General features: G+C 35.4%; 1 long non-coding RNA gene and 1 pseudogene across 2 annotated transcripts in view; both read right to left on the bottom strand.

Annotated features, from left to right (window-relative positions):
• The window catches only part of LOC309618328, a 673944-nt gene that overhangs the window by 357154 nt on the left and 299802 nt on the right, over window positions 1-16988 (bottom strand). The window lies entirely within an intron of this gene.
• Window positions 1-16988, bottom strand: part of LOC309618268 (large ribosomal subunit protein uL3 pseudogene) — a 31693-nt pseudogene extending 14705 nt beyond the window's left edge. The window contains exon 1 of the transcript in view: window positions 1-16988. This exon is cut by the window's left edge and continues 14705 nt beyond it. The product of the transcript in view is annotated as a large ribosomal subunit protein uL3 pseudogene (transcript).

The raw sequence follows: 16988 nt of genomic DNA, 5'->3' as shown, positions 1-16988 counted from the left end.
TGGATAATATTAGCATTTGAATGTTCCTTTTTAAACTGATCCTTCCCTCCTAATCCCCAATGCATGCAAATACATATTTGTTGTTTTTAAAATATAACAGGACAAAATTGATCCAGCAGTGCATTTTACCTCCTTAGTGGAATTCTACTACGGAATAGCACATGGACATAGCAGTAGCCTTCGTTGATTTGTCCTCATAATAAAAACATAAATCTGTTATTTTTAGTGCACACTTGCTGAAAACTATGGCAGGAAGTTCTACTTCTATAGTCATTGACCATTATTATGTTTTCTTTAACTCACATAAAATAGTATTACTCAAGGCATAGGAATGTATCCAATAGTTGCACTCACACCACCTTTATGATTTCCACCCTAAATCTCCTAAACTGGTGCAGGTATTTGTTCAGAAGGAATGCTGGAGGCAGGTGCTATAAGCAGTCCACTCCTGGGAACTTGTTCCCTTAGTGGCAGGGAAGTCCTCATGTAGTATCATCAATGGAGGCTTTAGGAAGACGTATGGACAGACCTCTTATTGCCTTAGGAGCTAAAAATTTCACTTTTGGAGATGTGATCACAACCAACCCCTTCTGATTAGTTTGAAGGGATTGCACTATTTTTCCTGAAGCTAGTGAAAGGGGAAGACTCAGAACCTCTATTTATGTACCCATCTTTGCAGTGTGTAGCAGGGGGAACAAATAACATTTACCCAATTTAATTGCTCACTGTTATAATTCAAGTACAGTACTCTATACTCTGAACATTTATCATTTCAAAATCAATTGAAAATGAATATTATTGTGTCTCTCCTAAAACTTTAAAGCCAATTAAAACTGCTGCATTCCAATATTTGAACAATGCCTGGAAGTACAAAATTCAGCTAGTCTTTTAACAAAAGATGTAAAAATAAGGTTTATAAATCTGTTAATTGACCTTAAAACTGCTGCCTAGGAGAGCATTACAAATTTCCTCTCAAGAGCATATCAGATCATCAAGAAGAGCCTATGGTCAAACAACTCATGTGATACCACAAGCTAAAATTTATTGACTTTCCCAAGGTATGCCCTGCTTGTTACACACACATGCATATATAATTAAGTAGCATGTGTGAAATAATAGGCTATGAGACCTTAATCATTTACTTTCTCTAAATGCCACCAGGGTTCTTGCTAATAGGCTTGGATCAGTTGATAATTACAACAGAAGGAGAATGTTATTAATTAAACAGGCACCATAGCATAATCATTAATAATTGGTTAACTCTGTGGGTTTTAGTGTCAGACAAATCAGTGATTGGGATGCCCATTTATAATAGTGTCACCTTCTGTAAATTACTTAACATCTCTGAGCTTTAAATTTTTTCACCTATAAACTGAGAATAATACCTTTGTGTGGGGTTATTATAAAGTTTAAATAATATTACATCGTAAAAGCTCAGTGTATTCTTGTTATTTTTATTAATCATAGTAGAATTTGGAGCCATGCAAAATCTGTTCCACTAAAATTACACTAAGAAACTAAGCATTGTAAAGTATTGTTTACAAAAGTAAAATAGGTCTGGATTCCCTGATTTCCAGTAATATTGAAAATTTGAATTTCTCAGCAGAAAAGGGAAATGTATATTTGATGAAAGAGATTAGGTTCTGAAACTGATTTAGAAATATCAGTATGGATATGTATTCTGGATGTATTTTATGCTTATGGAGAAAAACATATTTCTTCACTCTGTACACTGAAAAGGTCAATTATCAACTCAGTAGAAATGAGCAACCTTAGTACACATGCTGTGGTCTCTAAATATCATTTCCCACTAAAAAGGAACTAAGGCTCATTAGAAGTCTGGCACACAAAATGTACAAAAAAAACCCTGGATTATTTTGTAATGACCAGAATGCAAGAAGATTATCACAGACGCTATGATTGTATTAAAAAGATTTTAAGAGAACTAGGGAAGCTTCCACTGGTCAAGAATGGGACAAATTGCACATTAATAAGCATAGTAAACCTAATGGATAAAAGACATCAAATATATTAAAACCCACGAGATCATAATGATATTAAAAAGAGAAGTGAAATTGGTTAAGAGTGATATCACTTATTTTAAAATTGCCAAATAAAGTTAAAGTATCAAGCTCTTTTCCTGACTTTTTATATGTACTCTTCCACTGGAAACCAAATGGTAGATGAGATTTTTATCTTTATGGAAGTATTCTAGCTAATAAAAGAAGAAGAGATGATGGTACTAGAATATCACCATTTCACAGCCCTAATGGATGAATGGATTGAGACATCTATTAGTGATGGCTGCTGCTACCACAAAAAGAGAAACAATCAGACGTGTGTACCTTCTGATGAAGGGACACAGCACTGTCTATGCAATACCCTTGCCAAAAATAATTCCATGAACAACTAAAACTTGGATTTGATGAAACTCTAGATCCAATTTACAGGGAATACAGAGACTCTGGTAGAACACCACCTCGGTGCCATAAGGAAGTATCAAACAAGACCCAGAATATGGGACACTTAAGATGAACAACCTGGTTTCCTTAACAAATAAATGACAAAGTTAGAGAGATAAAGGGATGGAGAGAGAAGAGAGGAAGAGGGGACATCTGTAGACTAAAGAGACATAAGAGCTTTATCAACCAATAAAAATGAACAGACCTTATTTGGATTCTGATTTTAAACAACAAATGATGAAAAAAAAAAAAAAGAATGTCATTTATGTGACAATTGGCAATTTGAACACTGGGTAGCCATTGGGCAATATATTAAGAGATGTGTTAATATTTTTATATGTGATAATGTATTATGGTGGTTCTATCAAAAATAGTAATTATCTTTTGAAATTGCTGTGACATATTTTCAGATAAAGTGATAAAAAACATAGTCTTCCTATAGAGACTTATTTGGCATGTGTTTTTCAGGTGCTCTTTTCACTTAAATTTATTTTTTAAATAATAAAAATATTTACTAAGCTTTTTTAAAATGTGGAACTAGCCTTCAGATTATGTAGCTATAATTGAAACAAGTCAACATTTCTGCCTTAAACCTTTCCTCAACTAGACTATTAGCTCCCCAAGGACAAGGACTGTGGCTCATTAACTCTCTATCCTGAGTGCATAGAATAATGCTGGTTATAGTTGGTGCTGAAGAAATATTTATCTGAACTGCTGTTGAACTCAACTATATATTAATCATATTATCACAGACAATAAAGATTCTTCCATATGAGCGAAGCACACACTGGTTTTTCCCATTCATTTGGTCACAGGACAAGAGGCTTTACAAAAGCATTGAGGATCATCATCCACTGGACTCTGAGTACTCCTATAAACAGGATTTCTGTGGAATACTTTCCTTTTGCAATAGTCACAACACAGCAAGCTTCGACCCCCACTACTCACTTATCCACAGAGACCAGTTGCCTTATTTAGATTGAATAAGGTATAGCTTGATCAGATATGTGATTTTTAAGACAATAAAGAAGCAATACATTCCATTTCTCTAAACTTTTCTGTCTGATTTTGGTAACATTGAAGAAAGAAGGTATCTGAAACTATCATCTTAAGATTCTCTGAGCTCCAAGGCAGATGTAGCCCTTTTCCAGATTTAAGAACACATTCCTACATTGCTTGACTGGGCTACAAAGTTTGAACATCATAGAAGTAGGAATGCCCTCACTTGTTACATGCTTGGGAAATAAATTGTGACATTCTCCATTCTAGATGGTACAAACTTTGAAAACAATTGGTTGGTTTCTTTTTCAAAAGTCAATTATTTCTTTGTTTTTTTAACTTGAGGAGTACTCAGGTAGAAAATAGAGCCAAACATAAGTTTTACTATAAGAAAATTTATTTCAATTGTGTGGCTGGATTAGACTTAATTTCGTGTTGTGTATTTTTCAGGACAAGAAAAGGAAACTGGAAAGAAGATTCACTTAATACTTTCTATATGCTGGGCACTTTGCATGTTATTATCATTTAATCCTCAGAGCAACCAGGAGTGGGGGACATTTTATACATTTTACAGTGGAGGAAGTGATAGCGTCAGGAGGGTGTATCAGTGAGGTTAATAGACTTTTAAACTTACCTCAAGAGTTATGAAGTAGATTCATACTGATTTGTCTGATTCCAGTACCTATATATGCTCCATTCAATTATAGTAAACAATATCTCTTGGAATAGGGAGGTAGGTGACTATTCTCATTGTGGTAGCCAAAAGGATCCAATAACTGTCTTTCATGTCATATTAAATATCTATGCATGATACAGATCCTAGGAAAACTTGGGTTGTGTTTCAAAGGAAATCTCTCCAGAGAGAAGTTGAAGGTGATTCTATATTCAGGTAATTTATAGCCACGGTGGACCAGGATATCATCTTTTCTGAAGTATTTTTTAAAATCACAAATACAAACAAAATTAGGAAAATGTATATAAGGCCTTTTATGAATATAAGAAAGTGGGTATACTGATCTCTTAAGGTCAACTGTGTCATAAATTAGTTGAAAGTATGATCTTACAGAGAAGCCTATATTTAAAAGCTATATTTTATAATAAATACCTAACCTATTCACGAGATAGCCAACCTTATCATTTGAACACAGTTCTCTAGCCAAACATTGCATCATTTATTAATTATACTAACTTTTACTTTGCCTTGCTTGCAAAGAATTTGGAATGCATTTATTAAATTCTACAGTACTCTCTCATGGCAGATAAAACAGTTTGTGGTGTTATCTTCCTGAGGCAATGTTGATTGTTATAAAGATGTCTCTATATTAAATTCCTTTTATATAAGTTAGCTCTACGGTATATCTAAAGGTTTTATTTACACCTATTTTTGTTCTTTGTCCATTTCTCTATGGCACCATTAGGAAATGCAATATGATTACAGTATGTTCCCAATTTTGGTGTTTCTACACAAAGAAATACCCTAGTTTCCTTTTAACGTGCACTTAACAGTAACATTGTTATTTGCTGAATGTCTCAGCTTGAGCAAAAAAGTATAGTTCATAGTGCAATAAAAGCAATATTCTTTTTTTTTTTTTTTTTTTTTAACAATAAGGACTTAAAATCCTTCATGGGTTAGGTTTTTTTTTTTTTTTAAAGCGCTCCTGACATTTATTTATTTATTTATTTTATTTTTTTGGCTGTGTTGGGTCTTCGCCTCTGTGCGAGGGCTTCCCCCGGCTGCGGCAAGCGGGGGCCACTCTTCACCGCGGTGCGTGGGCCTCTCACCATCGCGGCCCCTCTCGTTGCGGAGCACAGGCTCCAGACGCACAAGCTCAGCAGCTGCGGCCCACGGGCCCAGCCGCTCCGCGGCATGTGGGATCCTCCCAGACCAGGGCTCGAACCTGTGTCCCCTGCACTGGCAGGCAGACTCCCAACCACTGAGCCACCAGGGAAGCCCAAAAGCAATATTCTTAATCTGAATCAGAGGTCCCTGGGGTGGTGTGTTACTGTTATCATTTCTGGATACAACTTTAAAAGCTATGTTTTTTTTTTTCTCAAGCATTATTCTTTTTGGTATATGTTAAAAGATCTGATTTTCCTGAAGAGAATAATCCCACATCATGGTTCAAATAAGATAATGCATGCTGTGAAAATTTCATAATAAATAATTTGTAATTTCAAGTGGCTGTTCCACCTTTAGAAAAGCTTCTATACCTCAATCTGTGGATTGAGCCTTGGCTCAGGTAGAATTGTAGGAAATGCCATACCAAGTTGTCAAAGGAAACAAGGTCTAAAAACTGGAGAAAGTCAGTCAGTACTAAAGATGACTTACCTAAATGTTAAGAAGTAATTGTTAATTAAAAAGGATTAATTGCTTAATAGTATGGATTTGTTTGAATTCAATTTAAAAATGTGACTTTTCTATATAACTTGGTATTTTCTTTTAAAAGCAAAAATCTTTCTTCACAAAGCTGATATATACTAGTATCACACCATAATCACTCTCAAGGTCAGTGCCACAGTGTCTACATTTGAGGGACACTAACTTCTATAGAGATTTTTCTGTAGTTAATTGTGACAACTTGACTCACTGGGGAGATTTGGCTGTTATACCCATATCTGCGTTTTGGTGCTCCAAAGAAGTTTGGTATTAAAAGCATCCTAGAATTCCTTGTGCTACTACATTTAACTTATACAGCAAAACACAGGTTTTGTATTTTAAACAGCTTGCACCAAAATTCCTCTTGAGGAGAGGACTATCTTTGTCTATGAACATACCTTGGCTAGGTTTTGAAATTGTGAGCACCATAGTACCGAAAGCATGATCTAAAGAAAGACAGCACTAAAAGAGGTAATTGAACACTCTGCATAAGTGGTTAACAGAAATATTGGGCTTGGTAGATCAACAAGAGAGCAGAGCAGAAAAGATGGAAAGTAAGGTGGTGAGAGTGGGAGGGAGGAAATAAACTGCATGACAGATCATTAGAGCTTATAGAGAAATGCAGCTAAGGGAGAAGCCCTATGCAGGGTGGATGCTGATACTTTTAGGGCAGGAATGTCTTCTTTTCTGGGTGGCAATTTAATCTTTCTCCACTGAACAAAATTTTTAGTAAAATTTGCTACACAGGACCATTTTTGAATCAGGAGTATATTAAGGGGATACCATCAGGGCAATTGCCAGGAGGCTGATTCAGAGATGAGAGGAGTGATTCATACACAAAAAGAAATTCATTTATTCCTGCAGCAAATATTTATTTATTTGTCAAGCACTTTTCTAAGTTCTGGAGACGTAGTAGTGAATAAAATCAATGAAAATCTCTGTCCTTCAGAGGAGCTTATATTCTAGTGGAAAGACAAAAAGTAAACATGTTGATCAATAAGTAAGTTATCTTATTAACTTAATCGGTAAGTTATCTGGTAATGCTATGAATAGAAATAAAATAGTATGGATAATTGGAGATGGAAAAGAGAGGGGGATACATTTTTAAATTGTGTAATCAGATGAGGCATCTCAGAGAAGGTGAAGTTTGAGAGAAGATTTTAAGGAGGATGAGAGTGAGCCACCCTACTTCAGGTGAGGAGAACAACTGCGGTCCCTTAGACAGGATGTGTTTCCGGGCAGCAAAAAACCAGCGTGGTTGCAGTGGAAGGAGTGAGATGAAGTAGAGCAGTAATGGGACCAGATTGTACACTAGGGTTTCTAGGTTCTTGGAAGAACTTGGGTTTTTACTCTGAATGAAATGGGATGCTAGCAAAGGATTTTGAGTAGAAAACTACCTTTTCTGGTTGTCCCACCGTCCTTGGATATTCTGCTCTTTTTTTTTTTTTTTTATGTCTTTGCTCTGCTTTTTGGTTTTTGAGGATTCTATTGATACAGCCTCTAGCTCAGAGATTCTTTCCTCAGCCATATCCAGTGTACTAATGAACCCACCAAAGGTATTCTTCATTTCTTTTTTTTTTTATTGGAGTATAATTGCTTTATAATATTGTGTTAGCTTCTGCTGTACATTGAAGTGAATCAGCTATATGTATACATATATCTGCTGCTTCTTGGACCTCCCTCCCACCCCACCCCCATCCCACCCATCCAGGTCAACACAGAGCACCGAGCTGATCTTCCTGCGCTACATTGCAGGTTGCTACTAGCTATCTATTTTACACATAGTAGTGTATATTTGTCAATTCTAATCTCCCAGTTCATTCCACCCTCCCCTTCCCCCACTGTGTCCACCCGTCCGTTCTCTACATCTGCGTTTCTATTCCTACCCTACGAATAGGTTCATTTGTACCGTTTTTCTATATTCCGCATATATGCATTAATATACGATATTTGTTTTTCTCCATTTCTGTTACAGTGTCTTTTTTTATCTCTAGCATTTCTTTTTGATTCTTTCTGAAGATTTCCATCTCTCTGCTTATATGGCCCTTCTGTTCCTGCATTCAGTCTACTTTATCCATTAGAGCCCTTACTATATTAATCATAGTTGTTTTAAATTCCCTGCCTGATAATTCCATGTCCGGTTATGATGTTTGCTCCATGTCTGGTTATGATGTTTGCTCTGTCTGTTCAAATAGTGTTTTTTGCCTTTTGATATGCCTGGTAATTTTTTCTTGATAGTCAGACATGATGTACTGGCCCAAATGAATTGCTGTAATAGGCCTTCAGTAATGTTGTGGTGAGGGGTAGGGGGAAGGGAAGCCTTCTATAGTCCTATGGTTAGGTCTCAGTCTTTTAGTGACCCTATGCCTTTGGAATGTGAACTTCACAATGTTTCTCGGTTTTTTCTCCCCCTCTTAGGTGAGACAGAATGGCTAGAGTGGGCTGGAGCTGGGTATTTTCCTTCTCCTACATGAAAGCCTAGAATCAGCTGCAGCTGAGTATTTCCCTTGCCCCATGTCAGTTAGGCTCTGCTAATATGCCCACAGATTAGTATAGTTACAACTATAGTATGGCTAACTAGTTCCCCTGAGGTTGGACCTTGTTAAGAAGAGTGTTCTGGCATATTTTTAAATGGTTACTTTTCTTCTCTCCCTATTGGAAGCACAAGGGGATTTTTCTCTGATGTTTCTGTGGCACCTGGTCAAGCTCCTGGAAGTAAATCTCAATATTGTGGGGCTCCCCTCATGACTGGGTCCCTCTGGGGTTTTAACTCTCAGACTTGTCCATACTGAGCCTCCAGCAAATTGTCAATTACAGTTCAGGTTTTTCTACTCAGGAACTGGTTTGCACGGTGGTCTCTGCTGGCACGTCTGTGCTCCTGTAAGCTAGGACTGTCTGTATTTGCTCCCATATAAATTTTAGAATTTTTTTCTATTTCCGTGAAAAGTGCTATTGACGTTTTGAAAGAGATTACATTGCATCTGTAGATTGATTTGGGTAGAATGGACATTTTAACAGTGTTAATTTTTCCAATCTATAAACATGGGGTATCTTTTCATTTATTTGTGTCTTCTTCAATTTCTTTCATCAGTTTTATTGTTTTTGTGTACAGATCTGTCATTTTTTTGTTTATTCCTAGGTATTTTATTCTTTTTGCTTCTATGATAAATGGTATTGTCTGCAACAATTATGGTATTTGTCTTAAATATATTTTGAAGTGAGATCATATATGTATTCTGAATAGATTGGATAAAGGGTTTGAGAAAGAGAAGACTCAACATCACCCTAAGATTTGAATTCTGAAAAAGTTGACAGTTTGAATTATCACTAGGGGAGATGTGGAAGAATGAGGCTAAAGCTGGAGGTTTGAGGGAGAAGTTTATGAATAGAGTCTTGGCTATGTTAATTTTAATATAACTATTAGGTATTCAAGTGGAGATGCAAGTAAGCATTGGATAAAAGTCTGGAGTTCAGGGAGAGGAATGAGATAGAGATATAAATTTGGGGGCATGGGTGTGCATATGCTATTTAAAGCTTTGAGACTGTATAAGATCCCAAGGGAGTGTAAATAGAGAAAGAGGAAATCCAGGGTAACTCAAGGTTAAGAGATCAAGAATTTTGTAAAATCAGAAAGAATGAGAAATGGTCACTACAATTTACAGCCCTGGGAAAGAATAGCTTGACAAGAATATTGGAATTCAAGAAAAAGAGAATGGGAGGTTTGAGCCAAATCTCATAGACATGGTGACCTTATATGATTTCTTGACCCTATGAGAATACTATGTGAATTTGTTGCTGGAGTTTCTTTCTACAGTAATCATTTGAATTCAACACCGGTGAGATGAATACAAGTGTTTTTTTGCATTAGTAATCCTGCCTAAAATGCAGGGTTGTATGAATTTGTCAGAGACAGCAGTGGTAAAATCCCCAAATGCCAGTTGCCTAGAATTTTGGACATGTTTCTTGTTTCATCAGAATAGCCAAAGATGTAATTTACTCAGGGATCCAGAGAACATAACTTGCTCTTGATATGGGTTAGGGATAGATAATTCCATCAATTTGTTGCTATATCAGTTTCAGAGTCAAATGGCAAGGAATTGGCGGGCGGGGGGGGCGTCCAGGCATGTTGTTTCATATAATAAATGAGCCCTACTAGGTCTCACAGTTTTATAGAGTGATGAGGTGCCCCTGATTATATTAAAGTTTGTTGTCATTATTTTAGCATTAACTCAAAATTTTATAATTTATGATTCTTAGGAGGAAAAGGAATAACTGTGCTTTATACAGCTTGTGTGAATTTATCAATAATCCAACTATCATTCAACTCTGGCAATTATAGAATTTTAAACAAAAGTTTTGTTTTATTTATTTTAATTCATCTGCAGGACCTTATTACTCTTTAGTATGAAAAAGATAAAATCATATATTTTTGGAATAAGGCAAGTTTCTGGACTAAATATACAATATGGAAAAAAAAGTTTTAGTGCTTGGGTATCAATATTCTTCTGTTAGGCAGAGGAATAAGTTAAAACTATCCTGGGGTGGACATAACTGATTTGAATAAAATCAGCGCTTTTTGTTCATCACACACTCTCAACTTAAATCGCTTAAATATTCCCCTAATTGCCCAAAGGAAACCTATGGACAGGACCAATATTAGTTTCCAATATTATGAAGCTAAAAATAAACACTTTTTACTGTTTTATATTTCCTTAGTGTGTTACATCTATTTGATTTTTAAAAATACACTATCTTGTGTAGATTTTAGCTTGAAATTGTTTTCTACTAACATGTTTTGACACACATTCATACATACATATTTTCTCTGATTGCTTAAATTTGTTCAAGGAGCATGTCAGGCAGATTGGGAAGATGGAAATCTCATTGAAATATTCACCCAGCTTTATCTTATCCAAATCTTCCCTTTGCAGATTACTGGAATGATTCCATCAGATATGGATCAGAGGGATGAAGTTGGGCTCTGAAGAATTAAAATATCCTCCTAAAGAATCTGAAATTGGGACAAATCAAGAGAGGCGACTACAAGCCAGTGTTTTTAGAGAGAAATTAATGTCATTTACAGGGCAGTTTGAAGACTGTAAAAGGTTATGTCAATCTTTTAAAACTCTATTTCCAGGTGTCTGGCACCTACTATACGGTCAATAAGTATTTGCTGATAAATGAGTGGATGAATGAATGGAAGAATAAATACCATGTCACTAAATCCAAGGAACAGTAAATGAAACCTCTGTGGAAGTTAGAGACAAGAGCCAAAACTAAACATAAAATCAAATCAGAAAATGTACTGGGGACTGCCATGAAAACCACAGGGATAACCATGGTTTGTTTTACTGGTACATATATATTATATCAGACATGCTTAAAGGAAGAGGGCCAATATAATTAAATTATGTTACTTGTTTTCTATACTCTTTTCCCTTGTGATGTTAAGTCATTTCAGTACAGAGATGATTTGAAATAAGTTTTTGGTATGCTTATGATACTATCAGATACATTAGCATTATAAGTACTGAAAACAAAATACTAAAGTATAAATGCTGCTGTGAATTAAAAAATATACTCCTTTAAAGAATTAAAACTTGTGCATGGATCTTTAGTTCTTATTATGAAAAAATTTCAGACTTACAGAAAAGTTGCAAAATTAGTACAAAGAATTCTCGCATACACTTCACCCAGATTACCTAAATATTTTACCATAATTTCTTCTCTTAATCTCACATATACTGTCTCCTTACCTCTAAGTACTCCAGTATATTTAACCTAACCACAGTACAATTGTCAAAATCAGGAAATTAACAAAGACATAATGCTGTTATTGCAGGCCTTATTTAAATTTCACCAATTGTTATTAGTGTCCTTAAAAAAAAAAGATTTTTTTTTCTGGCCTAGAACTTAATCCAGATCATACTTGGCATGTATTTGTCATGTGTCTATAGTCTCCTTTAACTGAATAGCTCAATACTTATCTTTGTCTTTCATGACCTTGTTATTATTGAAGATAATAATTATTGTTTGGTAGAATGTTCCTCAATTTGGGTTAGCTAATGTCTTCTCATGGTTAGATTTAGGTTATACATTTTTGGCAGAACACCAAAGAACAAATACTTCTTGCTATTTCATATCAGGAGACACAGGATGTCCTCTTGTCCAATACTATGTGTAACAGTGACTTGGATTGGTCCCTTACTTTGCATCCTTTAGTGTGGTCATGTTATGTATGTGAAATACAGTTAGGTTCATTTGTTTCTGCTGTATTTCATTTTGGGTATAACCCCCCATTCATTTTCTTATTTTTAGAATATAATACATTTGAAAACTATACAAAAGTCAGAACTACACAAGAATCTACAAGTCAAGGAAATGATGCGAAGACTCTGCCAATGAGTCATGGGCCAGGGCTCTATTCATCAGCTGACTTGATATGCACACATTTCTATTATAACTATAGGAGCATCAGCTTGAACCTATATCCAACAACACTGAAAAGATCTGGTTTCCCCCTTCTCCAGGGCTTGGCTACCTGACTTAAAAGTCATAGGTCCTTTGGGGGAAATTACTACTGCATGCTCTTACCATGGTTTTGTAGAGTCTTTTCTCACTGGAATGCAGCCATGTTTTCAACCAGTTTGCCCTGAGTCTGAGGACTGCTCAGGGCTGGAAATTGGGCAGGGGACTGTGGCTTTCTATTGGGCCACTGACCTCAGCTTTCTGCACAACTATTATTGATTTCTTTGTATTCTATATATTAAAAAATGCCCTTGTTGGCTATTTATCTATCATGCTCCCAAGAACACCGTGTTCTATTAACCATCTTCATACATCTCTGTAGGTTAGGCCTTCCTGCTGCCATAATGATCTTTACCATTATAATTATGCTCACCTTGATTCTAATGGTTAAGTGTTGTCACCTGGCCTCTGTTTTCTTCACATTTTGTCATACCCACTGTTATTAGAGGGTGCTCTTTGTGGTAGTATCTCCTGCTGTCAGTACTGCTTACATAGCCCAGCCACCCCAGCCCTCTAAATGTTGCTGGAACCTCTCTCCTCAGAACATTCCTTATCACCTTTGTAAATAGAATGGAATGTACTCTGAACCCTAATGAGAAATGTAGTTAGCTAATGCTTTTTGGTTTTGTTTTTTTGGTCTTAGACACTAGACTTATTTTAAAAGACCCACTTTCTGAGCCTCATGATCTTTTTCTTTTTCTTCATGGTCTGCTATTGGTAGTTCTGGCATCTGTACTTCTACTTGTTCCAAGCTTCCAAAAGCCATTCCAGCAGCATATTAGAATCTCCTCCTGGGGCTCTTGCTGGGATGTTAAATTCTCTGTCATAATATAGGCCTACCTCAGAGATGTTGCCAGTTTTGTTCCAGAACACCACAATAAAGCAAAAATTGCAACAAAGTGAGTCATATGATTTTTTTTTTGTTTCCCAGGCATATAAAAGTTATGTTTATACTATGTTGTAGTCTATTAAGTGCAATAGCATTATGTCTAAAAAAAAAACCAATTTACATACCTTTGTTAAAAAATATTTTTGCTAAAAGATGCTAACAATCATTTGATAATACAGGGTTGCCACAAACCTTCAATTTGTGAAAAATGCAGTATCTGCAAAGTACAATAAAATAAGGTACAATAAAAAGAGCTACACCTGTCCCATATTACCAAACTCTTCCTTATCCTGTTATATGTTTTAATCTCCATGATCCAACACTCTCAGAATCCATCCCTAGATAGAATATCTTGGTTCTTCCCAGTATATTAGCCAGGTCCTGAAGCTCATGTGCTTATATTCACTCTTATCCTTTAGCAGACCCAAGTAATTCTGAGATTTGATAGCATCCTGAGGAGGGCAAGTATTATGCTATAAGGCACCTGTGTAATCTAAGGCTTCTGTATAATCATTTAGCAAGAGACAAGGGCTTTATTTTCCAACAAAAAGCAGTGGGAGGCAGGATCAAGATGGCAGAATAGGAAGACACTGAGCTTACTTCTTCCCACAAACACATTAAACTTACAACTACATATAGAGCAACTCTTGCTGGAAATGATCAAAAGACTCACAGAACTGCTTTTCTACAACTAAGGATACATCATCCAGACAGGAAAATCAATAAAGATACAGAAAATACAGAAGACACAATAAGGAAACATTGGCCTTAAATGGCACATTATAGCATATGGTCCTAATAGATATCTGTAGAACATTCCGTTCAAAAACAGCTTTGTGACCACCTAGAGGGGTGGGCTATGGAGGGTGGGAGGGAGGGAGATGCAAGAGGGAAGAGATATTATTAATTAAAAACAAAAAAACAAACAAAAAACCCAGCAGAATACACATTATTTTCTAGTGCAAGTGAAACTTTCTCCAGGATAGAACACATCCAAGGTCACAAAACAAGCCTCAATAATTTTAAGAAGATTGAAATTATATTATGCTTCTTTTCCAACCATAACGGTATGAAATAGAAATCAATCACAGGAAGTAAAATGGAAAAAACACAAACAAGTGGAGACTAAACAACATGCTACTAAAAATCAACTGGTCAACAAATAAATCAAAGAGGAAATCAAAAAATGCCTTGAAATGAATGAAAATAGAAATACAACTTTGCAAAATCTACAGGACATAGCAAAGGCCTTTTTAAGAGGGAAGTTTATAATGATACAGGCCTACCTCAAAAGCAAGAAAAATCTCAGATAAACAATGTAACATTCCACCTAAAGGAACTCGAAAAAGAAGAACAAACAAAGCTCAAAGTCAGCAGAAGGAAGGAAATAGTAAAGACAAGAGTGGAAATAAATAAAATAGAGACACCAATAAAATGGACAACTTAGAAAAAATGGACAAATTCCTAGAAATGTGTAATCTCCAAAATCTGAACCAAAAAGGAACAGAACAGACCAATTACTAGTAATGAAATTGAATCAGTAATTAAAAAACAAAACAAAACAAAAACAACTCCCAACAAACAAAATTTCAGGCTTCACAGGGTAATTCTACCAAAACTTTTAAAGAAGGGTTAATACTTATCTTTCTCAAACTACTCTGAAAAATTGAAGAGAAAGGGATACTTCCAAACTCATTCTATGAGGTCAGCACTACCCTGATGTCAAAACCAAAGATCCTACAAAAAAGAAACTTACAGGTCAATGTTTCTGATGAACATAAATGCAAAACTCCTCAATAAAATATTAGCAAAACTAATTCAATCACATATAAAAAGGATCATATATCATGATCAAGTGGGATTTATTCCAGTGATGCAAGCATGTCAATGTCTGCAAATCAATGTGATACACCATATTATGAAAACAAAGCATAAAAGTCACCTGATCATTTCAATAGATGCAGAAAAAGCATTTGACAAAATTTAAATCCATTCATGGTAATAACTCTCAACAAAGTTGGTATAGAGGGAACATACAACACAGTAAATGCCATTTATGACAAACCCACAGCTAACATTATACTCAGTGATAAAAAACTGAATGCTTTTCCTCTAAGATGAGGAGCAAAACAAGGATGCCATTCACCACTTCTATTTAACATAGTATTGGAAGTCCTAGCCACAGCAACCAGATGATAAAAAGAAATAAAATGCATCCAAATTGGAGGAGGAAAAATAAAGCTGTCACTATTTGCAGATGACATAATAACATATATTGAAAACCCTAAAGACACTACCAAAAAACTGTTAGAACTAATAAATAAATTTGGTTAAGTTACAAGATATAAAATTAATATACAGAAATCAGTTGCATTTCTATACACTAATAATGAACTACCTGAAAGAGAAATCAAAAAAACAATCCCATTTACAATCAAACCAAAAAGAATAAAATGTCTTAGAATACATTTAACCAAGGAGGTAGAAGACCTGTACTCTGAAAACTATAAAACATCAATGAAGGAAATTGAAGATGATACAAATAGATGAAAAGATACCTTATGTTTATGGATTAGAAGAATTGATATTGTTAAAATGTCCATACTACCCAAAGCAATCTACAGATTCATTGCAATCCCTATCAAAATACAGCATTTTTCACAGAACTAGAACAAATAATCCTAAAATTTGCATGGAAACACAAAAGACCCTGAATAGCCAAAGTAATCTTGAGGAAAAAAGGAACAAAGCTGGAGGTATCACACTCCCTGACTTCAGACTATATTACAAAGCTACAATATGGTACTGGTACACATAACAGACATGTTCAATGCAATAGAAAAGAGAGCCCAGAAATAAACCCACATACATATGGTCAATTAATCTATGCAAAGAAGGCAAGAATATACAATGGGGAAAAGACAGTTTCCTCAATAAGTGGTGTTGGGAAAATTGGACAGCTACGTGCAAAAGAATGAAACTAGAATGTTTTCTCATACCATAAAAAAATGAACTCAAAATGGATTAAAGTCTTTAAATGTAAGACCTGAAACCATGAAACTCTTAGAAGAAAATATAGGCAGTGTGCTCTTTGGTAGTCTTAACAATACTTTTTTGAATCTGTCTCCTCAGGCAAGGGAAACAAGAGTAAAAATAAACAAATGGAACCTAATCAAACTAAAAAGCTTTTGTACAGCAAAGAAACCATCAACAAATGAAAAGGTAACCTGCTAAATGGGAGAAGATACTTGCCAGTGATATATCTCATAAGGGCTTAATATCCAAAATATATAAAAACTCATACAACTCAATATCAAAAAAAAAAATCCAAATAAAATGTGGGCAGAGGACTTGAATAGGCATTTTTCCAAAGAAGACATATGATGGCCAAGAGACACATGAAATGGTGCTCAACATCACTAATCATCAGAGAAATGCAAATGAAAGCTACAATGAGATATCACCTCACACCTATTAGAATGTCTATTACCAAAAAGACAAGAAATAACAAATGCTGGTGAGGATGTGGAGAAAAAGGAACCCTAGTACACTGTTGCTGGGAATGTGAATTGGTGCAGCCACTATGGAACACAGTATGGAGTTTCCTCAAAAAATTAAAAAATTGAACTACCATATGATTCAGGAATTCCACTCCTGAGTATTTATCTGAAGACAATTTGAAAAGATATATGCACCCTGATGTTCATAGCAGCACTATTTACATTAGCCAATT

Source organism: Balaenoptera borealis (assembly GCF_965194805.1).
Source record: "Balaenoptera borealis genome assembly, chromosome: 20".
NCBI classification, from domain to species: domain Eukaryota; kingdom Metazoa; phylum Chordata; class Mammalia; order Artiodactyla; family Balaenopteridae; genus Balaenoptera; species Balaenoptera borealis.
The sequence above is the reverse complement of the archived record's forward strand: the minus strand, read 5'-3'. Positions and strand labels throughout refer to the sequence as shown.